This window comes from Mustela nivalis (assembly GCF_964662115.1).
Source record: "Mustela nivalis genome assembly, contig: HAP1_SCAFFOLD_68, whole genome shotgun sequence".
NCBI lineage: Eukaryota > Metazoa > Chordata > Mammalia > Carnivora > Mustelidae > Mustela > Mustela nivalis.
Window position 1 is genome coordinate 719,616 of NW_028136528.1, and position 26,656 is coordinate 746,271.

The 26,656-nt window shown below is 36.3% G+C and overlaps 1 pseudogene across 1 annotated transcript in view; it reads right to left on the reverse strand.

Moving 5' to 3' along the window:
• Positions 1-740: 740 nt before the first annotated feature.
• The window catches only part of LOC309856986 (small ribosomal subunit protein uS5 pseudogene), a 354,429-nt pseudogene continuing 328,513 nt past the window's right edge, over positions 741-26,656 (reverse strand). The window contains exon 2 of the transcript XR_014316598.1: positions 741-1,569. The product of XR_014316598.1 is annotated as a small ribosomal subunit protein uS5 pseudogene (transcript). The remainder of the gene's footprint in view (positions 1,570-26,656) is intronic.

Sequence of the window (26,656 nt, forward strand, 5' to 3'; positions counted from 1 at the left end):
TTCAGGGAGAGCTGTAGGATGTGGTTTCTTGTGTAATCCACAGAGATTAGCTCCAACACATATTTAAACTCTCCTCTAGGAGCAACCTTAGTGGTAAAGCAAGAAGATAAACAGATGTATACACACCCTGGCACAAAATTATCACTTATGTTTGGCTTCCTAGTCTCCTCGTGTTACTTATTTATCTTAACTTCTCTCTGAAATCAGGGAACACAGAATCTCAATCAGTTGACATTTTTCTACTGAATTACCCAATAGTCCGATCATATCCCTAATACTTTTTAAAATTATTTCACTCATAATCCCAAATCTGCTTTGCTTCCTCATCTTAGTACACTGTAATTTGATTTCAAAATGAGGACAGTTGTCAGTAATGCCACATTCATTCATCTATTTTACAATTCCATGTGCTTATAACTATGAAGATATGTTAATAACATCCATTCCAATAAGCCACCCTAAATTTATTATCATGAAACAAGACCTCAAGAAAGAGAATTCAAAATCATCCATGTATTTGCAACTTATTGCAATAAAGCCTTTATCAATAGACTTCCCTGTGCACATGGTGGTCAAATTGCTGGTGAAAACCAGCCAGATCTATTACAAGCTTTCTCATGGCTTCTAGGTAACCCAAGTGAGCCTTTATTGATACTGGGAAGGGATAAAGCAGGGAAGGGATAAACAGTGCTATAAGATTTGGCTAGACAAAAGTAATGACTCTCATTACAAAGTGAGTATTTTTTTTTCAAGCTTTAGTTCAGTTTATTTTTCTTGTATAAAACTATGTAGTAGCCACAGCTGGAGCCTGGGTCCTCTGAACAGAGACTCTGGTGTGGGTCTTCACAAGATGGTCCGTGAACTCCTGATAGGGAGACTTGGTGAACACAGTCTCCTTCCAGAGATCAGGGGTGAGATAGCTGTAGGTCTTGGAGATGGCATCGAAAGTAGCCTTGGCAAAGTTCCCTAGGGTGGCAGTGCAGCCCCTGGCCGAGGTGTAGCAGTCGTCAATACCAGCCATCATCAGCAGTTTCTTGGGCACAGGGGCCGAGACAATGCCAGTGCCTCTGGGGGCGGGGATGAGACGCACCAGCACAGAGCCACAGCGGCCAGTCACCTTGCACGGGACAGTGTGGGGCTTGCCGATCTTGTTCCCCCAGTAGCCTCGCCGCACAGGGACAATGGAAAGCTTCGCCAGAATGATGGCTCCGCGGATGGCAGTGGCTACCTCCTTGGAACACTTGACACCCAAACCGACGTGTCCATTGTAATCTCCGATGGCGACAAATGCCTTGAACCTGGTCCGCTGGCCCGCGCGCGTCTGCTTCTGCACAGGCATGATCTTCAAAACCTCGTCCTTGAGGGAGGCTCCCAGGAAGAAGTCGATGATCTCAGACTCCTTGATGGGCAGGGAGAAGAGATAGATCTCCTCCAGGGACTTGATCTTCTTGTCTTTGACCAGACGCCCAGCTTGGTGACGGGGATCCACTCCTTGTCCGCGGCCTTGCCCCCGCGAGCTCCGCGGCCTCGGCCCCGGCCCCGACCACGGCCCCGGCCCCGGCCCCGGCCCTGGCCCCGGATGCCTCTGCCGAAGCCACCGCGGAAATTGCCTCGGCCTCCCATTCCAGGGCCCCCGGGCCCTCCGGGCCCTCCCGCAGCACCGGCGTCATCCGCCATTTGGTGTTCTCTTGGAGAGGAAACAAAGTGAGTATTTTAAAGCAAAAGAGCCTGTTGGGAATATTGTTTTATAAAATAGTGGTTTTTTTTATTAACTTTTTAAAATTCAATTAGGTAACATATAGTGTACCAATAGTTTCAAATGTAGATTTCAGTTATTCATCCATAGCATATAATAGCTAATGCTCAGTACTTACTGTTATAGCTTCTTGAAAGCAGAATTTTAACCCACTGAGCCACCCAGGCGCCCTTGAAAGCAGAATTTTAGATCACATTTTCTGATTACTTCCATGTCGTACAACACTTTCTTGCTAGCAACCTTCAAAACATACTGTTTGTTAGAGGAATTTCTTTAATAATAAATAAATAGGAAATCATTTAAATTTATAAATATATAAAATAAATAGGAATTTATTTAAATTTATTTAAATATTACACACTGTTTCATTGTTCATAAATAAGGTGATGATATTATAGCCATTAGTTGGTAGCACTGATATATCACTATCTTTTTACTTCTCAGTGCATTCTCTTTACACAAATAGATATATATTTTAAAAAATGTGAATCTGTGGCAAACTTGTAAAAAACCCTATACAGTAAAGTTTATCATTTTAAGTAATCTCAATTATCTTCCTCAATTGTGATAGTATATCCTTCTATCTAGGCCAGATATTGTATGAGGGATTTGAAGAGACATACTTTTCTAAATTTCACTTTTCTCATCTGCAAAATGCTTATCATGATCCTACAAAAAAATACACTTATAATTTTTTGATGAAAATTTATTTATTTATTTTAAGATTTTATTTCTTTCTCAGAGAGAGTGGGCGAGAGAGCAAGCACAGGCAGACAGAATGGCAGGCAGAGGTAGAGGGAGAAGCAGGCTCCGGCCGAGCAAGGAGCCAGATGCGGGACTCGATCCCAGGATGCTGGGATCATGACCTGAGCCAAAGGCAGCTGCTTAACCAACTGAGCCACCCAGGCGTCCCTTTTGATGAAAATTTAATCTGTATAAACAATATATTTGTTGTAATGCGTGGTTCATGGAAAACATCTTTTTTAATTATAAGCAGTATTAGAAATTAAGTAAATGTGTCTATAATATTTAAAGTTTTAACACATAATTCCACTGCTTTGCCTTATTTTCTCAAATCCCTTTACCACTTTCACTGACAGAGTCAAATGTACTTTTTCTACTAGTAGCCAGCTCTTTGTCTTTTGTCAGAAGGATGCCCTTGTGAATTATTTATAATAGAGATATTAGCAATAATAATAATAATAATAATAATAAATAGCAATGAAAATGTTAAAAAAAAAGTTTTCTTAACTAATTAGGGTTCTTAGACATCAATTAGAGGAACCACCTCGGGCAAGCAAATTAATCTGCAAGACATTCCCAGAATTAACAAGTCAGTCAGATACAGGGTTGTCTGTAGACTGAAAAGAACTAGGTTTGGAAAATAGGTAAGGACAGTGAAAAAAGTGATCAAATTTTTGGGCAAAATAAACTCTTAGGTGTCCTTTCAATGGAGTCCTGTTCATTATGTAGCAGAAACTCTGGAGATTATCTCAATCCATTGGAGTCACCCCGTTTATTAGCTTGCTATTGACAAAGTTATTTACAAACTGTAGAGCAAGAGGTTATAATGGAGAAAACTGATGGTAATGCACAGGATTCTTGTTAACAATAATGCAAGTTAGTGATTTTTAAATTCTATAACCCAAATTATGGGCCCAGAGCACTTCTGCTGCACAACTCTGCTTATATCCCAAATAACCATGTGAACTAGTTTTAATATCTGCTTCTCTTATTAATTTTTGAATAAAAATTCTTGACACAAGTATTTTATAATTGTGTGATAATCATGAATTTAATTTTTGGAGAACAAAACACACTTTAGCATAACTAGGTTCGTTCACAGAACCAGCCTTGATAACACACTTCTATATGTTAGAAATGATGTAATAAATGTAGAATATTGGGCACTTGTTTGGTATTCTTTGCCATGTTTTGCACTATCTAAAAAGAGATCAGTGAACTTGGACTGGAGTTAGTAGACATGGAAGAAAATAAAATATTACAGAGAAGAATACTCTGTGGTCCACAACCTAAACGGCCTGGGATTCCCATCATTTGGATCCCTGTAGCTTTACAGAAGTCAATTAAATTTTTGTATCTCTGATTAAAGTTGTTTCCCCAGTACTTTTTCAAACATCTCTTGTAAAGTATTGTTTCCCAAAAAAAAAGGGATTTTGCACATGTATCTGCCTTTGTCTCTGGTCATGATCTCAGTCAGGATCCTGGGATCGAGCCCCATATCGGGCTTCCTGCTCATTAGGGAGTATACTTCTCAGTCTCTCTCTGCAGCTACATCCCCCTGCCCCACTCATGCTCTCTCTCTCTCAAATAAATAAATACAATCTTTAATTTTTTAATTAAAAATAAGATAAATAAATTAAAATAAAAAGTCTGGGCTTACTGCCCCATTTAGCTCCTTTTGTTTTTTTGAGTTGTATTTAAAGCAGCATGAGAGAACATGAGGCTCTCAAACTTAAAAAAAAAAAGGAAAAAATTGAGTTTTGTTAGGATTTAAGATCTTGTCTGCTAGACAAAAACGTTGGCTTTGTTAACATGTGAAAATTATCAAAAGGGAATAAGATAGAATTCTAATAATTTTTGTAGAAATTAAAAATTTTCTCCAACCCACTTACATACAGACCCATTAAGTAAATTCATTCCAATGTCCCAAACCAACCTTTTCTAATAGTAATGCATCTGTGTAAACAGGGTCAACCCAAGGAATAAATAAATATTATTATTTTTTTCCTGTCTCTTCCACAGTCTCATCTGGGTATATTGGTAGCAAGCCAATTATCTATCTTATAAGACATGATATCATAAGGAAGGGTATTCTGTCCATTTGGAACAACTGAAAATCATTGTAATTTTATCTTGGTGCAGTAACTTGAGATGGCACAGTGTGGTTTATGAATATATTTTATTTTTTTTTTACTGGGAAGAAGAGATTATAGAGATATTGGTTATCCAAGAGAGACTGACAGGTGTTGATAGTTGCCAGGTCAATATCCATCTACTTTTTCCTTTAGTATCAGAAAGCACTGAGGGATTGACAACAAGGAAACTTAAAACAACATCAAATATTTTATTGTCTCTTTTCTAGTTACATTGTAACCATATGACAAAGTATCAGTTGTACAAGATATCATTCTCTTTACCTCTATCTTTCTGCCAGAAATGTGGGCTTAATAGTGAGAACTCCAACAGCAATTTTTGCAACTGTGAATAAAAAGCCATGAAAACCTCTAAGATAGTTCACTTGACTTTCTTAAGACTCTGAACCAACACCAGAAAACACTCTCTGTAGTCTTCTTGTTAAATGAAAAATATGGTTAAACCACTTTTGACAGTCTACTACCTACAGCAAACTGTAAATCTTAATTGAAATATGTCCTCTCAGCTGTGCTTAAGCAACTGAGTCCTGAGCTTTTCAGGTTTTCAGTCTGAAAGAGTACACCTCGGGTGCTCTGAAAGGGAAGAGAAAGGACACCCTGTTCTCCATATAAATTAAAGAAGAGAAATCTGTGCATTTAAGTGGGCCATATAAAATTTATCAAGCAATTATCTCCTAACTCCTTCCTATCCAAATTACCTGATATGCTCTCCCTACTCCTTTATTCCACGTTACTGCCTTTTCACAACATGTCTTCTGTTATTTCCTTCTTGAAAGCTAGTTTTGATTTCTGCATCTAAAAAAATCAACAATCATTGTGTATTTCAATTCCCATTTTCCTCAAATGCATTGATTCTTCTTATTTATTACTCTTTTCTCATACTCAGTGTCTTTGTCTTTATGGGGTTTGTACTTTGCTTTTCCCCATCCTTTACTGCCATTATATAATCAATCTAATAACTTCTTAGAGAAAGTTAAAAATTCCCGCATAGCCACACGTGAACACAAAGTCACTGATTTTTAGCAAACCTATAAGATAGTCAGACATCCATTCAATTTCTTTTTTTTTAAGATTTTATTTATTTATTTGACAGAGAGAGATGACAAGCAGGCAGAGAGGCAGGCAGAGAGAGAGGAGGAAGCAGTCTCCCTGCTGAGCAGAGAGCCTGATTTGGGGCTCGGTCCCAGGACCCTGGGATCATGACCTGAGCCGAAGGCAGCGGCTTAACCCACTGAGCCACCCAGGCGTCCCTCCATTCAATTTCTTAACTGAGTCCCAAATGCATCCTGACTTCTAACCTAAACCTAAGCTCTACTTCTTACACGTTGTTATATGACCAAATTCTTTCAGTTCAGTATTTTGTAACATTTAAATATTAATCAGTTGATGCTTTGTTTGTGTATTTCTATGAAAATAATTTGAATACTGTAGATTTATTGTTATATTTATAGGTTTATAATCAAAGTTTCATCAGTTGTAGTTTTTGGAAATTTCAGATATAATGATTAACCTAAAATGATACTGCCTCAAATCCCTCTGATATCAAGGCCCAACACCTGATTATAGCCAAACCTGTGGTGGATAGTTCCATGGGAAATTGCAGTTACTTAACACTGATAGCATCTCATGTTCTCTCTCTCATTTTAGAATGTCTCCAACACAACCCAAAAGTGTAGGAGAGTTAATGTCCTCTGAGGACAGCTCTCAGTGAAGTGGAAATAAGAACCATAGGTAAAATTGTCAGTTTTCAGGTCTTCATGAGGACAACTTAAAGAAGTTTCTCAGGACCTTTCAGTAAAAGCAAGCCTTCATTTTCTATCCACAACAATTATATCAACAATGTACCTCTTTGACAAAGTTGCTTCTTCACTGTATCACTTTCCCATTCTTTTCTACCTTGGATAATCTCCCAGATAAACTAACAGTACTCAAATCCTTTGTCCTACTCTTTGCTCTCAGGATAAATGGAGCCAAAAGACTTAGATTAATATCAAGTTCTGAATGGGATCTTAGAGCTATTTCTGTCCAGATTTTCATAAACATAGGGACCTTTGAATTATCAGGCTATAAATAAGTTCTAAATGGAGGGGGCAAAAGCAAAAAGTAGAAATTTTTATGTTTGATTTTTAATCATGATTAATTGACTTTATTGATTATTATAAATACTAACATTATAAAAGTGTAGATCTTTGTAAAACAATGTCATATTGTAAGAAAGAAGTTGCATAATCCTTTTGAGAATATTAAACCAAGTGTTCAGGTGCCATCTAATTTCTTGTTTAATCCAGAACTTTGGTGTGCATCATCTTGAGGAATAGGATTTTGAAGTCCAGACAGACTAAGAGAAAACTGATCCAAATGTGTGTGTTTATATTTCTGCTTTTGTTGTAAAAATCAAAGTGTGATTGCTGGTTTAAAATGGCAAAACTAATAATGTTCATGGACTCGATTATAAATTTTCTAATTGTATGGGAAGAATCCAATAAACATAGAATTAATTGATTTGCAAATCCTCAAAGAGCTACAGGATCAGGTAGTGGTATGTTCTGATTCAACAGCATCATAATGCAGCATTTTATATGTGTGGCTAATGGATATTTTCATGAATGTTTGCTAGCTAGTCAGCCAATACAGAGAAATATTAGGTAGCGTAATTACTCACAGTTGTGTTTAATAAAATGAGAGAAAATTATCAAATGACACTAATAATAATAAACCTATAGCAGGCTAAATATTCAATGATAATTACAAGTATTAATCTAGCTTTCTTCCCTGATTATGACTCTTCTCTCCTTTATCATAATGGGAGTAGCAGATTGTCTGCAGTGAATTGTGAAAACGCAGCAGTGACTTTGGCAGTGAAGGCCTCCCATCAATTTTGATAGGTTAAAATGATTCTGGTTGGTCTTGAGCAAATGTGTCATTTTTTTTTTCTGTGTGTGTCATAAAAGAAAGAAGCAATAGTAAATTCTTTCTGTTATTCCATGGAGCCAATAAAATCATACTGCCAACAAGAGGCTGTTGACACCATAGGTGTAGTTAACTGTCTTGAAATACTACGCCTGGAAATAAAATCCTAATATTTCACATAACCTCTTTTTTTTAAAGAAATAAAACAAAACAAAACAAAACAAAACAACTATACTGCTTACATTTAGGGCCCTGCTGTGTGTAACTATTTTTGAACATGTCTTCTGTAAGTGTATATATATATATATATATACATATTTTTCTGTGCAATAAATTCATTTAGAGATAAATTTGGATTGCAAATTATTTTGGGGGAGGCGTGGTATTTGTGGCTAGTCTTACAAGTAAAAAGGACTAAAAATAAAAACATTTTTTATTACAGCATATTTACATCTGTCCAAAGTACTTATCTACTATAATACTGACTAATGTATAATACTGTACACAAAGAAAGAAGTTAAATGAGTTATAATTCAGTCAATGTATAGCTGGCCATTTTAAAACTTACCACTGAATCTTTCTGGTATGAAATGTGATATCTGGCAATCTGGTCCAGTTCATTACATCAGGTCATTTGTATGTTCTTATTACCATTTTGATAGCATAGCACATTTTATAACCCAGACATTTTACAATGGAACTATGATGCATGTATTTTCAAAAGTATAGACATACATGAAGCTATGAGGTCAAAAAAGATGAATGTCCGTAGTACCATATAGACTCAACAAATAAAAGTGTCCAAGGGTCTGAGTGTGACTTATGAATATTGTATAAGATTAGGCCAACATGTGGTTTTGATATAAATAATCTGTTCTTAAATTAGAATTACAATCTTTGAGTACAGTGTTGAAAATGGCAGATAGATTTTAGCTATCTTTGCTCACTAGGGAAAATGGAAAAATGTTTAGTTTGGTCAGATTTTCACTTAACTTCTGAAAAATCTTACGTTTGAGAGAACCCTTCTGAAATAAGAATCCTTAAAGACATAACCCCTTTGGCACAAGTTTTCAAGAAACTTGTTTGATGTTGTAGACAATTCTATGGCACACGTACTGTTCTAGATGTTTCATGCCAATAATATGTAAGCCATACCAAGGCTACATATACATATAGAGATGTTCCTCAGCTTACAAGGGGGCTATGTACAGAGAAACACATAAAAAATTAAAAATGCATTTAATACCCCAAAACTATCAAATATCATAGCTTACCTTAAGCTTATTTAAACATACTCAGAACACTTACATTTGCCTGCATTTGGGCAAAATCATCTTAAGCAAAGCCTATTTTATAACAAAGTATCAAATATCACATGCAATTTATTAAATATTACACTAAAAAAAGAAGAATATATATATTCTATATATATGTTCTATATATAGAATGCTTGTAAGAATATCAGGTGTTCACCCCTGTAATCTTCTAGCTGACTGGAAGCTGTGGCTCACTGCCGCTGCCCAGAATCACAAGATGGCACCATATAGAACAAGAGTTTCAGGTGGTAGGTGTTGTAAGTTTTACCCAAACTGACATTGGTTTTTGTCATCATATATGTCAAGTAGTTTTCTCAGGTTTATTTTTAGAATATCCTTGTATAATGAATATTTACACTGATATCTAGTATAAAAATCTTGCAATTTAACATTAGAAACATTAAGATATTGAAAATCAATCTATTTCTTTAATTCATTGAAGACATTTTTGGCTTGTTTCCAGTACTTTCTTACTGGTTAAAAAGTGAATTTGAAGTAGTCTGGATTTCATTATTATATGGCACTTTCCCTTTGATGAATACAAAGACGATATTCTATATTAGCTATCTGAGAAGAATTTATTTTTTTAATTTTATTTATTTGTAAGAGAGAGAGTGAGAGAGAGCACAAGCAGGGGGAGCAGCAGGATGAGGGAGAAGCAAACTCCCGGCTAAGCAGGGAATCTGTTGCAGAACTGAGTCCCAGGACCCTAAGATCATGACCCGAGCTAAAGGCTCAGGCGTTTAACTGACTGAGCCACCCAGGTGTCCCAATCTGAGAAGAGTTCTGTATGCTATTCCTATTAATATGCAGTTTAAAGTCTAGGTAATTAACTTAATATTTTAGTGGCTATTGCATAGATAGCACTATGTTCCAGGCAGAGAGTAAGAAAGAAATATTAAATCAACCATATTCTATGCATTCTAAATGAAAATAATTAATTGATCATAAAAATCCTTCTATTTATGGAATATCAACTTATAAGCTTTCCTCCATATGAACAATGCCAAATACCAGAATAAAGGGTCATCTAATACAAATAAAGGATAGAATTAAAGAATTCTGGTAAGCCATTTAATTTTGAAAAACGGTGTTCTATTGTTGCTGAGTTGTGGTTTTCAGTTACATAATATCTGATAAGTGTAGAAGTAACATGAGTGTTACGTGAGATGCGAAATGGTATATAATTAAGATATTTTTAAAAGTACAGATAAATACAAATTAGTAAACATAGCATTATGGAGGAGTAAAAATAAATGATAGCTACACACTCTAAAGTGAATAAAACTTGGAAAGCTAATAGAGAGGTAAAACAAGGACAGTGCAAAAAGTATGGTACATTTTTATGAAGTTCAAACAAATTCTGTGAAACCATAGATGGACTTAAAGATACTATTATGTATCAAATATTGTAAAAATTAAGCAAGGAAATAGCAAACATAAAACAACCAAAGCATACAAACTTGGGTAGATACAAGAGGTGTGATCATGTTCTACTTCATAAAGAGATGAGTTAATAGATAAATACAAGTAACTAGACTTTTTAGAAGTTAATAAAACGTTGCCTGTTATTTCTTAGTAATATAAAATATATGGTTTTCTAACAAAAACGTTTATCTTAAAATATTTAAAAATAAATTTTAGGCTACTCCTAAGGTTATATTTACTTTTCCACTGTAGGAAAAGCTGGTTGTTGTAGTTGTATTTGTTTGTTTGTTTTAGTCTCCTCCTAGTTTTTATTATTATAATGTGGAATGAGGAATGTTAGATTGAAAAGTGAATTATTTTATAGACAAAAATCATTACTTGATTCACCTCCTGGTACAGCAGATGGAACTCCTGAAAATATGCCCTTTTGCCTTATGGAAGAGTAACAGTTATGCTTACTTCTGAAACATACTTGGTGGTGGCCCTAAATAGTGACACCATAGTAAACATTTTGAATATTTGCAATTAATTTTTATAGTCATAGGGCTCCAAAAGGCACTGCAGGTATCTTAGCAGGTATTTCAATAAGGCTAAAATTTGCCTGACTGTTTAAAAATATTAGCAAGGCACAAAACATGGCAGAAGTATTGTCCTCAGATATTATTTTTTTCCATATGCTCCTGATTCCAGACATGACAAGTTATTTTTCAAATATTTATTATAAAAGTTTTTATTTATTTATTAGACAGAGATCACAATAAGGCAGAGTCAGGCAGAGAGAGAGAGGAGGAAGCAGGCTCCCTGCTGAGCTGAGAGCCGGATGTGGGCCTCGATCCAAGGATCCTGGAATCATGACCTGAGCCGCAGGCAGATGCTTTAACCTACTGAGCCACCCAGGCTCCCCCATGACAAGTTATTTTGATAGATGTATATACAGTGTATTTTCCAGTTATAAGGAAAATGGTTCTGCTATTTTTAACCTTTTTAAAAATTAAATAATTTTTTTCATTGAAATTTTATTTTTTAATGTTTTACTTTTCTTTTCTTTTTTTTTAAAGATTTTATTTATTTATTTGAGAGACAGAGATCACAAGTAGGCAGAGAGGCAGGCAGTGAGAGAGAGAGAGAGAGGGGGAAGCAGGCTCCCTGCGGAGCAGAGAGCCCGATGCGGGGCTCAATCCAAGGACCCTGAGATCATAACCCGAGCTGAAGGCAGCAGCCCAACCCACTGCGCCACCCAGGCGCCCCAATGTTTTACTTTTCAATATACTACTTAGAATATAAAACCTATTCCATTTTGTAAGATGTTTACCATTTAAAAAATGGTAATTTTCTCATTGTGTCTTCCCCTCACATTGCTTTATTTTGAATAAAAAATTTCACAATAAACATAACTGATGCTTTCCTTCTGATGGTCCCTCTGTTGGTCATATTGTATATGAGCCATGACAATTAGTTTTACAAAATTTATTGATGTTTGTTGATATGTTTTATCATAACTAATTTTCCCTCCCTTATCTAGATTCCCCAGCTTTCAGACAGGTGGACACTTTAATAAACCATACCCAAGGGATGTATCAAGTACTTCTTAGACATTCTCTCAGATCCTTGAGGTCTCATTTTGCCTAGGGATTTGCAATAGGTTCTGCCAGAGGCACCACTGTGACAACTGATGTCCATGGTCTAATTCCTGCTAAGCTCAAGAGGTCACTGGTTTCCAAGTTTATCTATACAATTAATGCATTCCAGCAAGTTCTTTTTTTTTAATATTAACAAACTTATTTTAAAGTTTATATGGAGAGGCAAAGACTCACAATAGTCAACATAGTGTTGAAGGAGAACAAAGACTGAGGACTGACTTCAAAGTTTACTAAAGCGATTGGGCGCCTGGGTGGCTCAGTTGGTTAAGCCTCTGCCTTCCGGCTCAGGTCATGATCCCAGGGGCCAGGGATCGAGTCCCGCATTGGGTTCTCTGCTCAGCAGGGAGCCTGCTTCTCCTCATCTCTCTCTCTGGCTGTCTCTCTGCCCATTTGTGATCTCTCTCTCTGTCAAATAAATAAATAAAATCTTAAAAAAAAGTTTACCATAACGATAATAGTATTAGTATATTTTAACAGTGAATGTGATATTGTAATACCACAGAGAGACTAGATTAAAGCAACAGAATATATATTATCAATTATATTTTATATATAATAGAAAAGCAAAAGCAATACAAGAGAGCAAAATACAATCTTTTAAACAAATGGTTCTGTAGCAGTGGTGAAGCTAAATCTAAAAATATAAAATAAAATAAATCCAGGCAGATATCCTACACTCTTCACAAAAATTAACTCAGATTGGATTATAAACCTAAACATGAAACATGTAGAAGGTAATATAGAAGAAAATTTAAATGACCTTGGTTTTCGCAATAACTTTAGCTACAAAAGCACAAGCACTGAATTTAAAAATGTCTACTCTGTGAAACACAATGCCAAGAGAATGAAAAGGCAAAGCACAGACTATGAGAAAAAATTTGCAAAATACACATCTGGCAAAGGACTGTTAATCAAAAATACACAAAGACCCCTAAAAACTCAACAATGGGGGAAAAACCGGATTAAAAATGAGCCAAAGGCCTTAGCAGATACCTCACCAAAGAAAATATTACAGATGGCAAATAAGCATATAAAAAGATGCTTCACATCATATGTCATCAGGAAAATGCAAATTAAAACAAAAAAGAGACACCAGTACATACCCAGAATCCAGAGCACTGTCAACAGAACACGAAATGTTGGTGAGGATGTGGAGCAACAGGAATGTTCTTCCATGTGTATTGAGAATAAAGAATGGAAAACAACTTGGCAGTTTCTTACAAAACTAAACATATTCTTGCCAGATGATTCAGCAGTAGCAGCTCTTGGTATTTATCCAAAGAAGATGAAATCTATACCCACAAAGATGTCTATAGTAGTTTTATTCATAACTGACAAAAGCTTGGAAGCAACCAAGATATCCTTCCATAAGTGAAAGGTCAAAGAAAGTGTAGTACATGCAAACAATGGAATATTATTTAATGCTAGAGAAATGAATTACCAAGCTATGAAAAGATATGGATATAAATATTTAATAAATATTTGATTTTAGGCTTCTACCAGTCTATCAATAGTATTAGTATATTTTAACAGTGAATGCTCAGCATTCATGAATTTACCTAATAAAACATTTTGGGTTCAATATTTTAAATACTTCAACCTCTATGATTATATTCCTAATAATTTTGAATTGGGGTAAATAAACCTTAATTTTTTGTAACTTGTTTCTTATTGCAAGAGAGCTCAATGAAATTTTAGAAAATAAAAATTTACAAAAAAAAAGTTTAGTTTACTATTGCCAAATAATTTAAAACTTTATCTTATATTCAAATACATATATTATTCTAAATTGATTTATATGCTACTAAAACCAAAAACTTTTAGTTATACTAGATTTCATATCCTGCAATCAATGCCAGAAATCCATCTGGCAATGATTTGTCTTAAATAGAGTTAAGATGGGTGTTATTACAATGCAAGATGGAAACAAAGATAGTATAACAATAGGTGATACATAACTTTTCCGTTTTGATCAAGTTACTAATCTACAAAAGGCTTTTAACAGTGACAGACTTGGGAATTTAACAAAACTTTTAAACTAGCATGTGCGACTCATTCCTAGAAAACAACACAATCAATAACACTTTATTTAGATTAAATCATGACTATTTCTCCATTTGAATAAAAAAGGTAGCAATCCCAATAAGTTTATTGAACATGAAAAGTTGAAATGCTATAATGCTCCTAAGGAATTAAATGATCCAGTCAAGAATAACAAAAAAAGGATATAAATTACCAAAGTGTTTGTATAATTGTAAAGTACAACTGCCCATTATCGTTCCATAGTGTAGGCTTGTACAAGAACTCTATAAAAGAACTCCACTTCTAACCTGTGGAAAATATGTTCCCTTTTCCCCTATATACAACTATTAAGCCATTCATTTAGCTTTTAAAATATCCACTTAATACAGGCTTTTTACACATTTGAACAGGCAGCAGGGCTCTATTCTTATCGCTTACATCTGAAGGATAGACTTCTAGCATAAGAGGTAAAGCCCATAAAGGAGCCCAATAATAACAACAAAATACAGTTTAGTGAGCCCTTACAATCTGCCAGCTACCTTTCTGAGAATACTTCAATTAATAAAACATATAAAATACCTGACCACAAAGAGCTCACATTCTTTTGAAATATAATAGTGAAATAAACCAATAATAGAGGGGCACCTGGGTGGCTCAGTCCATTGAGTGACTGCCTTTGGCTTGGGTCATGATCTCAGGGTCCTGGGATGTAACTCCCCAGCAGGCTTTCTAGGCAGTGGGGTGTTTTCTTCTTCCTCTGCGCACCCTCCCAATTCTCTCTCTCTCTGTCTCAAATAAGAAAATAAACCAGTAATAGAATAATGATTGATGGTTGATGGTGTTAAGTGATACAAAGAAATGCAAGAAAGGTAAAAGCCATTGGGGAATGCTGGGATGAAAGTTAATTTTATTTTGTTTTGGGTGGTTATATCTCATTTATGAGATGTTATTTGCACAAAGACCCAGGAAGTGAACGAGAGTGTTATACAAATATTAAAGGAAAAGATTGCTCTAGGCAGAGCAAGTAAGTATATAGACTTTGTGTGAACAGCTTGTCTGTTACTTTTGAGGAAAAGCAAGGAGGCCAATGAGGAGTTCATAGTGGTGGAGAGAGGAAGAACGTATTGATGTATGACCTTCTAGTACATTGAAACGCCTTCAGTTTTTATTTAATATGAAAGGGGAAGATACCAAAAGTCTTTCAACAGCAGAATGAAATCATATGACTTGATTTTTAGGTTAAATTGCTGTACCAAAATAAATTTGCATGGAGAAAGGAGTGCAGTATGTGTGGAAGTGGGGTTATCAATCAAGTCAATAATTCAGGAACATATGATGGTGTTTTTAGCATGCTGGGTGGTAATAGAAGTGGTGAGGTATGGTTTTCATTGTGTATATATTTTGATGGTGAATATTCTGGTGAACAGGATGGGGTATGTGCAGGACAGACATCAACATTTATTTTACCTGCACAAACAGAAGGGTGGAGTCTTCATTCCCTGATATGGAGAGAACTCTGAGTTCAAATGTTCTTTCTCATTAAATGGCATAGTGATGATGAGGATTTAGTCAGACAGTGAAAGAGAGCAGTAAGCATAGTGTTAAGCGGTAAGACATTATAATACATTGGAACATCAAAAAACGTTGTGTTGGATCATCTGTTTATGTGAGTAAATAAATAAATAAAGCTTCCTGGGGTTCTGATAGAGGTAAAGAAGACTGTATATGATCCAAAGGGGCACGTGCACCAAATGTTTATAGCATTAATATCCACAATAGCCAAACTATGGAAAGAACATAGATGTCCATCAACAAATGAAATATATATATATATATATATATATATATATATATATGCACACACAATGGAATACTATTCAGCCATCAAAAGAAATGAAATCTTGCCATTTGCGTTGACATGGATGGAACTGGAGGGTATTATGTTTAGCAAAATAAGTCAACCAGAGAAAGGCACTATCATATGATCTCCCTGATATGAGGAAATGGAGGTGCAATGTGGGGGGTTTGGGGAACAGGAAAAGAGTAAATGAAACAAGATGGGATCGGGAGGGAGACAAACCATAAGAGACTCTTAATCTCACAAAACAAACTGAGAGTTTCCGGGGGGGGGGGTGGGGAGGTTAGGGAGAGGGTGGTGGGGTTATGAACATTGGGGAGGGTATGTGCTGTGGTGAGTGCTGTGAAGTGTGTAAACCTGGCGATTCACTGACCTGTACCCCTGGGGCTAATAATACATTATATGTTAATTAAGAAGAAGAAAGAAGAAGAAGAAGAAGAAGAAGAAGAAGAAGAAGAAGAAGAAGAAGAAGACTACTATAAATCAAATGCTATGGTTTTCAGCATAGAGTGTGTAATCAGGCATATTTTATTAAAGTAACCAAGTAAAATGAGGTCGAACATTGGAATAACAGAAAACATAAAAATCAGAGATTTTAAAAAGAGATATGGGACAGTGTAGAGAATATAGTCAATGATATTATAATAGTGTTATATGGTGACAGATGGTGGCTATATTTGTAGTGATCATAGAATAATGTATGGAGATATTGAAAACCTGAAACCAATGTAACACTGACTATCAACTACACTCAAATAAAAAAATAGTAAAAGGAAACATTTTAATTTAAAAAGATAAAAAGAGGGACAAGAATTTGAAAAGTGAATTTCAAAAAGAGTAAAGATGAGGCTAAGACATACTCTGAACCTTGAGGAAAACACCATTTTGAAAATTCTTCCCATTTTGAGAAAACTCAAATGAATCAATACCATAAAAGAACCCATTTTAACCGAGAGATGTAATGAATGCTCAAGAAATAATTTTATGACAGGATAATTCTTCCCTATGAAACAGCATACAGAAACCCGGGGAAACACCTGGAAGCAAAATAAACTATACTGAAAATAAGAATTAGGAAAAAGATAAATGATGAAAGATAAGAAAATTAGACCTGCGACAGAGACCTAGTGAAGAGAATTTTTAGCTTGTGGTTTAATGTTTTTGAGGATAATCTAGAGTTCATAACTGCCTTGAGGCAGGCTGGTTGTAGGCAGTTTAGGCAGACCCCTAAGAGAGGCCTACTTTGGGCAGGTGGTGTTGGAGGAGGCCATTGGGCTGGACAAAGACAAATCCAACCATTTGACTAAAGTGTCTGTGAAGATGTTGAAGTCAGATGCAGCAGAGAAAGACCTGTCAAACCTAATCTCAGAAATGGAGATGATGAAGATGATTGGACAGCACAAGGACACCATCAACCTGCTGGGTCCTGCACACAGGATGGTCCTTCGTACACTATCATGGAATATGCCTCCAAAGACAACATACAGGAGTACCTGCAGGCCCAGAGGCCTCCTGACCTGGAGTACTGTTACAATATCAGCCACAATGCAGCAGAGCAACTCTCCTCCAAGCACCCGGTATCCTGTGCCTACCAGGTAGCCTGAGGCATGGAGTACCTTGCCTCCAAGAAGTGCATACACCAAGACCTGGCCACCAGGGAAGTGCTGGTGACAAAGGACAACATGATGAAGATCTCAGACTTCAGCCTTGCCAGAGATATCACCACATCAGTTACTATAAAATGAGAACCAATAGTGGACTGCCTGTGAACTGGATGGTCTCTAAGGCCATGTTTGACCAGATCTACATCCACCAGAGTGACTTCTGGTCTTTTGGGGTGATCCTGTGCAAAATTTTCACTCTGGAAGCCTCCCATATCCTGGAGTGCCTGTGGAGGTGGTTTTTAAGCTGCTGAAGGAGTCATTTGATGGATAAGCCAATAAGTGCACCAGAGAGTTATACACAATAATGAGGGGTGGCTGGCATGTGGTACCTTCAAGCTGCTGGTAGAAGACCTGGATCATACTGTGTCCTTGACCTCCAACCAGGAGTACCCGGACCTGTCCTTGGCCCTGGAACAATACTGTCTATGCTTTCCCAACACCCAAAGCTTCACCTGCTCCTCAGAGAAGAATTCCACCTTCTCTCATGTGCCGTTGCCCAAGGAGGCCTATCTGCCCTGACACCCAGCCCAGCTTGCCAATGGTGGACTCAAATGACTAGTATCCCTATTACTCCTGTCCAGATTCCGTCATAAGCTGTAACCCTTACCCCCCACCCTCCCTGCAAGACTCACTGCCTTCTCCTTTGTCCCTTTCCTACTGGCAGGAGCCAGCTGCCTACCTGAGGCCTTCACCCCTTGAAGTTCACCTCTCTTCCCCTTCCTCTTCCTCCTCCTTACAACCTGCTCATGAAAGAAAGGAACAGAGAGGCAGGTACTTGCTCGTGGCTACTTCCTTCCCTCCCATATGTTGGACCAAGACCCCTCCCTGTCATCTGGTACTGCCTAGATGTCGAGGGAGTTGGAGATGAGGCATGCCAGTGAAAGCTGTCAGAGCTTTCCTGTTTTGGTTTTGTCTGCTTAGCATAACATGTAAGACTGAGTTCTGGTGGCAGGGACCTAGTCCTTGGGGCTATAGCACTAGCGAGGGGAGGTCAACTGCTCTGGGCCTTGGCTAAGAGCAAGCCCTGCTCCAGAGATATGGTGCCAAGGGCTTATTAATTTTGATACTAATTTGCTTTGCTGACCAAATACCTGGTATCAAAAGATGGGAAGGCAAAGACTGGAAGCAGTGTTGTGACCATGGGGTCCAGCCCCAAACTATGAAGAAAACACAAAGTGTATAAATCTGAGTAAGTATATATTTACACACCTTTTTAAATAGGTTGTTATCAAAGATTTAATCAATGGGTAATATGCTCCTCGTGGCTGGGAAGCGTCAGTTGCCATATATTAAAAACAAAGAAAAGAGGTGTCTGGGTGGCTTCCTCCAAGAAGTGTCCCTTCTTTTCAGGTCATGATCCCAGGGTCCTGGGATGGAGCCCCACATCAGGCTCTCTGCTCAGTGGGAAACCTGCTTCTCCTTTTCCCTCTGCCCTGCTTATAGTTCCTCTTCCTGTCTCTCTGTCTGTCAAATAAATAAAATATTTAAAAAAAAACAAGAAAGAAACAAAATGTTTTTAAAAGGTCTTTTTTTTTTTTTAATTTTCTAGGGGTGCCTGGATGACTTAGTTGTTTAAGCAGATGTTTGCCTTTGGCTGAGGTCATGATTCCAGTGTACAGGGATCCAGCCCTGCATGGGACTACTTGCACCCCAAGGAGCTTGCTTCTTCCTCTCCCTTTGCACATGATTCCCCCTGTTTGTGTGCTTCTTCTCTCTCTCTCTCTCTCTCTTGCTGTCAATAAATAAAATAAAATCTTTTACTAAATAAATAAATAAATAAATAAATAAATTTCTAAACCTACTTTCAGTTTAAGTCCCTTAACAAAAATTGCTACTGCTTCATTAAAAAAAAAAAAAAGATAATTTAGAAAGATGCTTCCAGAGTTAAAAAGTTGTTTTGTTTCTTTGTCAGGATTCAATATAGAAGTGCTTTAAAAAGTAAAAGAAAAAATATGCTATATTAACTCTAATCATACTATAACTTTGGTGGTTATATCAAGATAATGAAAAGTGATTTTAAAGCAAATTTCATTATCAGACATAAAGATCAAGTCAAAATTACAGAAGAGTAAAAGGATGAATTCATCAGGGAGTATAATAATTCTTTTTTTTTTTTTAAAGATTTTATTTATTTATTTGACAGAGACAGATCACAAGTAGGCAGAGAGGCAGGCAGAGAGAGAGAGAGAGGAGGAAGCAGGCTCCCTGCTGAGCAGAGAGCCCGATTCGGGACTCGATCCCAGGACCCTGAGATTATGACCTGAGCTAAAGGCAGCGGCCTAACCCACTGAGCCACCCAGGCGCCCCAGGAGTATAATAATTCTTGACTTTTAATACGTAACAACAGATTTGGGGATATATAGGGAAAAACTAAGAACAAAAATCATAACTTCTACCTTGGACGACAAATGGAAAATAATTTCAACACCCTTATTTTAAGATTACATAGACAAATGGTCATCACATTGGTAAGATATGTAAGACTTGAACAAAATGATCAACTAACTAGATATGCTTGATATTACATTACAGTAACGGAACTAACTGAGGTCAGTCTTTGGTGAATCACAGAAACAGGTGGAGTTGTCAAACAAAGGAATCTTTGTTTACAACATACAAGGAGTTCACAGGGAATAAGTTCCAAAGCCTTGACTGTTTGAACAGGAGAGAGATTTTTATTTAGTATTTAAAATGAATACTCAGAAGGGAGAGTTTTATTATCCCATGTATGGTTGGTCATAAGGTTGTGGATGCATGCACATCCACATATGTATTTGTGCAATATGTATTGCATGTTCACCTGAATGAAGCTTGTATTCCACCGAGGGCAGAAACGTCAACGTTAGAATAAAGCAGGGGTAACTGTTGGACAAGGGAAAGGGACTCTGCAGGCTTCAAGAGCAGATAGAAACTAGATGGGGTCTTGGGCTCATTTTCTGGGAAAAGGAATGCAAGGCCTTGATTGCTTTTGAAATAGCACTAGGAGTTTTACCACTGATTTATTGTCTCAATAGCTTAGGCTATTTCCTGGTCTGGTGGTGACTGTTAGTTTTCCCATTGCCTTGTTCCCTCAAAATCCTTAAGGAGTGAGGTTTTTGCATTTCTTTTTAAGAACCTCCCAGGAAGTTTTGGAAGAAGTGTGCTTGGGCAAGTACACAGGTGGGGTATAGATCATTGAAAATAGCTGGGGACAAAAAATGACTTTTCTTATGTCAGGAAAACTATATCTCTTCTTTAATTTTCTAGGAACCTCTAACTCTTTCTGCTGATGTTACCAGCAGGCATCTGAGATATTACTGATTGTTCTCTTGAACCTAAGGAAAAGGAAATGTAGAAAGCAAAAGACAAAACTTTAAAATCTATCCTGCAACTCATCAATTCACTGCAGCCACCTCTCTGTCTTTCCCTTTCTCTTTTTCTCTCTTTCTCTTTCTCTCTCACTTTCTCTCTCACATACGCACAACACACGCAAATCAACTTAAAACAATTTTTAATTTTCCCTATTCCATTTTAATATACTTGAGGCATGATCATTTTCTCAGTAAATACAAGGAAAAAAAATCTAGGATTTCATCATTCTGTGTGATTAAAGTATTGAGGAATTTACTTCCAATAGCACTTATAAAAACATATTTTATTTAAGGAATATTATATAATCAGGTGCCTGCATTTTTCTTATTCTCCAACTAGTGTTATTTGGCAATTAATATTTTGTCAATCAATATTCCCCTATACCTGAATGTGTGGGCAGTGAGAGATGAGTTAGAGGCAAGGATGGTGAACACTCCCAACAACTGCAGACTACATATATCTTAAGCCATGATTTTCTTTGCAAAGGTCAACATTGATAATGTTGTAGTCATACCTCCGTGTACCAGGAAAGAAGTAGCATATTTCTTGAAAGACACAGCTATCAAAGCTCCATTGAGAAACCGTAAAGATGGAGAAGGGATTTGCAAATTAAATATCTGATAATGGACATCTACTCTGATTATTTAAAAATGAATAAAAATAAAAAACCTTACTAATAACCAAACAGAGTATCCAATTTTACATGTGAAGGAAATAATGGAAGAGACATGTCACCAAAAGTATATGGATGGCTTATAAGCACATGGCCAATTTATCAACATTTAGACATTAAAGAAATACAAATTAAAATCATAATGAGACATGCTTACATATCTATTAGAATGGCTAAAATTATAAAGGCTAATTGTACTTGGTCTGAGCTAGATTGAGAAGCAACAAAAAATCTAAACTGTTGTTGGCATATATCATGATACAACCACTTTGGAAAATAGTTTCAAAATTTTTTTAAATGAAAAATATGTTGCAGTTACACAAATAGCCATTTTATTCTAGGCATTTAACCAAGAAAAACAAACCCTATGTTCATACAAGGACTTGTATATGAATTTCATAGCAGCTTTATTTTTAAGAATTGAAAACAGTGGAAATGTTTATCAATGTCCATCAATAGAGCAAAGACAATTGGAGAATCTCAAAGTAATGATGCTGAGAAAAGAAAATCCAGGCAATGAATAGTATATACTGTGTGATTCCATGACTACAAAAAATCTAAAATACAAATTTATATATAGTCACAGTCATCAAATATATGGTGTGATTTTAGTGCCTTCTTCTGTGCTCCCATAGCTTCCTACACTTGAATCTCCGAGCATTTCTTACACCATATGAAAATATGAACTCTTTCTCTTTATTCTGTCTTACTAGAATAAGAATCCTTGAAAGTTTATGGACATTTGAACTCTCAGTTATTAGCAAAAATTCTATCACACAGTAAGTTTCCAAATATAAAAGCCAGAGTTTTACAATGACTTCTAAGCTTTACATGATCTAGGCACTCATTTAACCTCTGTGACCTCTTTTCCTGCTACTCTTCAGTCACTCACAATGGCCTCCTTGCTATTCCTCAGATATGCCAGGCATGATCCAACCTTATGGCCTTCAAGATAGCCAATTCCTTTGTCTGGAGTGACCTTATTGCTGATAGTTCTGCGCAAATTCATCACCTTTCCATACATTTGTTCAATTGTCAGCTTCATTGTAAGTACCCTGATCTTTCTATTAAAAGATTTAACTCCCCATCCCCTGCCTAGCAACCTTGATTTTTCTCACCCTGATCGAATTTTTCTTTTTCCCCATTGTACTCTTCCTTTTTGAATGCACTATGCCATTTTTATTAAGGTTTATAGCTTTGAATTGTCTCACCCATTAAAATAAAAGTTCTACAAAGCCAAGTATTTCATTTACCAGTGTAGTCTGAAGTAATATCTGCCATATAATAGTTCAGTACACAACTGGTAAATTTCAAAATAAATTAATGTTGAGAGTATACTGAATTTCATAAGTCATTTCAATATTTTTTTCCAAAAAAATAAACTACGTAAAACATACCTTAAATTTACTTTCAAAATATTTTATAGCATATAATGGACAATATACATAAGCCTTAAAGAAACAATCCTATAATTAACCATTTCATACCTACTTAAAAACTGCATAATACCACACTCTTAGATCCTCTTTGAATGCTCTAAAATAACCCTTCAAAGGAAATACATTTTTAAAAATCACAGATTTGGGGCACCTGGGTGGCTCAGTGGGTTAAGCTGCTGCCTTCGGCTCAGGTCATGATCTCAGGGTCCTGGGATCGAGTCCCGCATCGGGCTCTCTGCTCAGCAGGGAGCCTGCTTCCTCCTCTCTCTCTGCCTGCCTCTCTGCCTACTTGTGATCTCTCTCTGTCAAATAAATAAATAAAATCTTTAAAAATAAAAATAAAAATAAAAATCACAGATTTTTTGGCAAATAATTTAATCAAATAAAAGTTTCATTCATCTATGTAGATCAAAATAAATGTTTTTAATAAGCATGAAATTATAACTCTGAAGTGTGCTAAAATGAAACCACCTGCTAAGGGTGAGAGAACAAAAATAAACATCCTTTTTCCAAATAAGAGGAATTTATTACCTTTGAATCAAAGCATGTGGATTTGTTTTAACTGGCAATAAAGCAATATGGAGACACAAACCATAGAAAGTCATATTTTAGATTTCCAAAAGACTTCGAAGTGAAGAGTATACATTTTTTAATTGCTACATAATGCTACATAATGACAAGATGACAGGTTGTGACAAATAGCATTTTAAAAGCTCTACTCATAATGGAACGGAAGATGTCATTTCCCTATAATTTTATATATGTCTTTAATTGACTATATCTGGATACAACATATTACCAAACAGATGTTCATCAAAGACTAAATCATTTTTAATGGAACATAATAATTTGAACCTACATCTATTAATCATTTTTTTCGATCTAACATTTATAGTCTCGCTAAACATTTTATCAGTTGTTGACAAAATTCAAAATAAATAGGATAAAAAGTCGTGTTTGGGGGCGCCTGGGTGGCTCAGTGGGTTAAGCCGCTGCCTTCGGCTCAGGTCATGATCTCAGGGTCCTGGGATCGAGTCCCGCATCGGGCTCTCTGCTCAGCAGGGAGCCTGCTTCCTCCTCTCTCTCTGCCTGCCTCTCTGCCTACTTGTGATCTCTCTCTGTCAAATAAATAAATAAAATCTTTAAAAAAAAAAGTCGTGTTTGGAAAAGTAGATTTCTTTTCAAATTGGCATTTAAATGAAAATATTTGCTGATATTTTTAAAACTTTAAATGTAATTTTATATATATCTGACCTATCAGATGATATAAAATTTTTGGAGAAAATATGACATATTTTTTTATCTTGGTTGAAGGTATTAATAAAGAGCAACTGTTTGTATTATTTGTATTGTGATATCTTAGTTAATAAACATGAATAACTGGTATAAAATATGTTTTTTTAAAAATTTTATTTATTTACTTGACAGAGATCATAGGAAAGCAGAGAGGCAGCCAGAGAGAGAGGAATGGAAGCATGCTCCCAGCTGAGAAGAGAGCCCACTGTGGGACTCAATCCCAGGAACCTGGAATCATGACCTGAGCCGAAGGCAGAGATTTTAACCCACTGAGCCACCCAGGCGCCCTAAAATATGTTTTTTTTTTTAATATAGAAGTATAGTTCTTGCCAAAATATGGAACTAGCTGGAACTGAATGCCTCCTTCAAAGTCAGCTCTGGAGAAATTATGCAAGTGTAATATGGAACTATTTCAGATATTAACCAAAAACAAAGAAATGATGATAAACGCCTTAAAATACTCAAAGTTGCCCTTGACTGGTATGTTTCAAGCTCTATTCCTGGTTTGAAGACAGGTTTTAACAGGCCTGTCACTGTAGAAATCCGCTGGATGTTTAGAGGCTATCAGAACTGTACAAAACCTTGAAGGGGTAAAGACTTGAAAATTCTTTAGAGAGATTAGCTCCCTAAGGCATTATTCCTCCACACATTTTCCTCCAATCAATTAAGACTGATGGATGAGGGGCACCTGAGTGGCTCTCTCATCACGTGGGTGGTGGGTTAAGCCTCTGCCTTCATCTCAAGTCATGGTCTCTGGGTCCTGGGATCCAGCCCCACATCGGGCACTGCTCAAAAGGAAGCCTGCTTCCCTCCCTGCTTGCCTGCCTCTCTGCTTACTTGTGATCTCTCTCTCTCGCTCTCTTTCTCTCTCTCTGTGTCCAATAAATAAATAAAATCTTTTAAAAAAGGCTGATGGATGATAAATTATGAAAACTGCTCCCTCCAAATGATGCTTCTTCATAAGGATTTAAGAATTTAAAATTGAAACTTGACCGTAGGATTTATCTTATAGAATAACATCAAGTGAAGGCAGTTATTATTAGTTCTGAAGTATTTGTGATTCTGAATTCTTGGCCTCATTAGTAAATTTATTTTTAAATTCTCCCATGGAGTGGTGATTGGCCTTCAGTCTTTCATTGATATACATCATTGGGTCAAATGAGATGTGTGTGCCCAGAACTATATATAATCTTTTTTGTATTTCACTGGAGATGGCATTTCTGAGTTTTGTTCAATTGAATTTGGACAGATGTTTTAATAGTCACTTCTAGAGTTGGCCCTGGAGAATATCTTCCTTTTTTTCTCTTCCCGATTCTCTGAAAAACCCTGACTAATTCACATTATCACAGTAATATCATAATTCAAGTTTTTCCAAACACTATAGCTGCAAAATAGAAGGAAGCTACTCAGAATGGAATACTATTGTGAATGATTGAGAAAGAAAACATTATTATAATTAAGCTACCAGGTTTCAATGTATTTTATTGTTGCTTAGGAAATCCTAGCATACCCAGACTTTACAGAGATTTGATGATCCTAAGAAGAGCTGAACTTATGGACCAAAATAACTATGCACATAAAAAGTACAATTACTTACCTAAAAAATATGATGTGGTTAACTTTATATGCCAATCCAAGTGTTATTGGAACAGGAATTTAAAAAATAGCTTAGGGGCGCCTAGGTGGCGCAGTGGATTAAGCCACTGCCTTCAGCTCAGGTTATAATCTCAGGGTCCTGGGATCAAGTCCTGCATCAGGCTCTCTGCTCAGCAGGGAGTCTGCTTCCCTCTCTCTCTCTCTCTCTCTCTCTGCCTGCCCTCCGTCTACTTGTGATCTCTCTCTGTCAAATAAATAAATAAAGAAAAACTTAAAAAAAAAAGAATGACTGTACTTTTAAAAAATAGCTTAAAAGCGGCGCCTGGGTGGCTCAGTGGGTTAAGCCGCTGCCTTCCGTTCAGGTCATGATCTCAGAGTCCTGGATCAAGCCCCACATCAAGCTTTCTGCTCAGCAGGTAGCCTGCTTCCCTTCCTCTCTTTCTGCCCGCCTCTCTGCCTACTTGTGATCTCTCACTGTCAAATAAATAAATAAAATATTTTTAAAAATAGCTTAAAAGTATATGATAAAATAATGATATACATATACAAGGAAAAGAAAGATACTATACTGTGAATATAAATTAAGTGAAAATTGTTGAAATAAAGAATACAATAAATGGAGACTAAGATGAATATAGCTGTAAAATGAATAAATGAGTTGGGAAAAACAAACAAACAAATTAATGACTTCTGCCCAAATACAGCAGAAGAGAAAAAAAATAAAGAAAATATTTAAATAAGTACTGAGATAAATTTTGGAGAATTAAAGAAAGATAAAAGATACCAGACTTAAAATGATGCCAAACATGA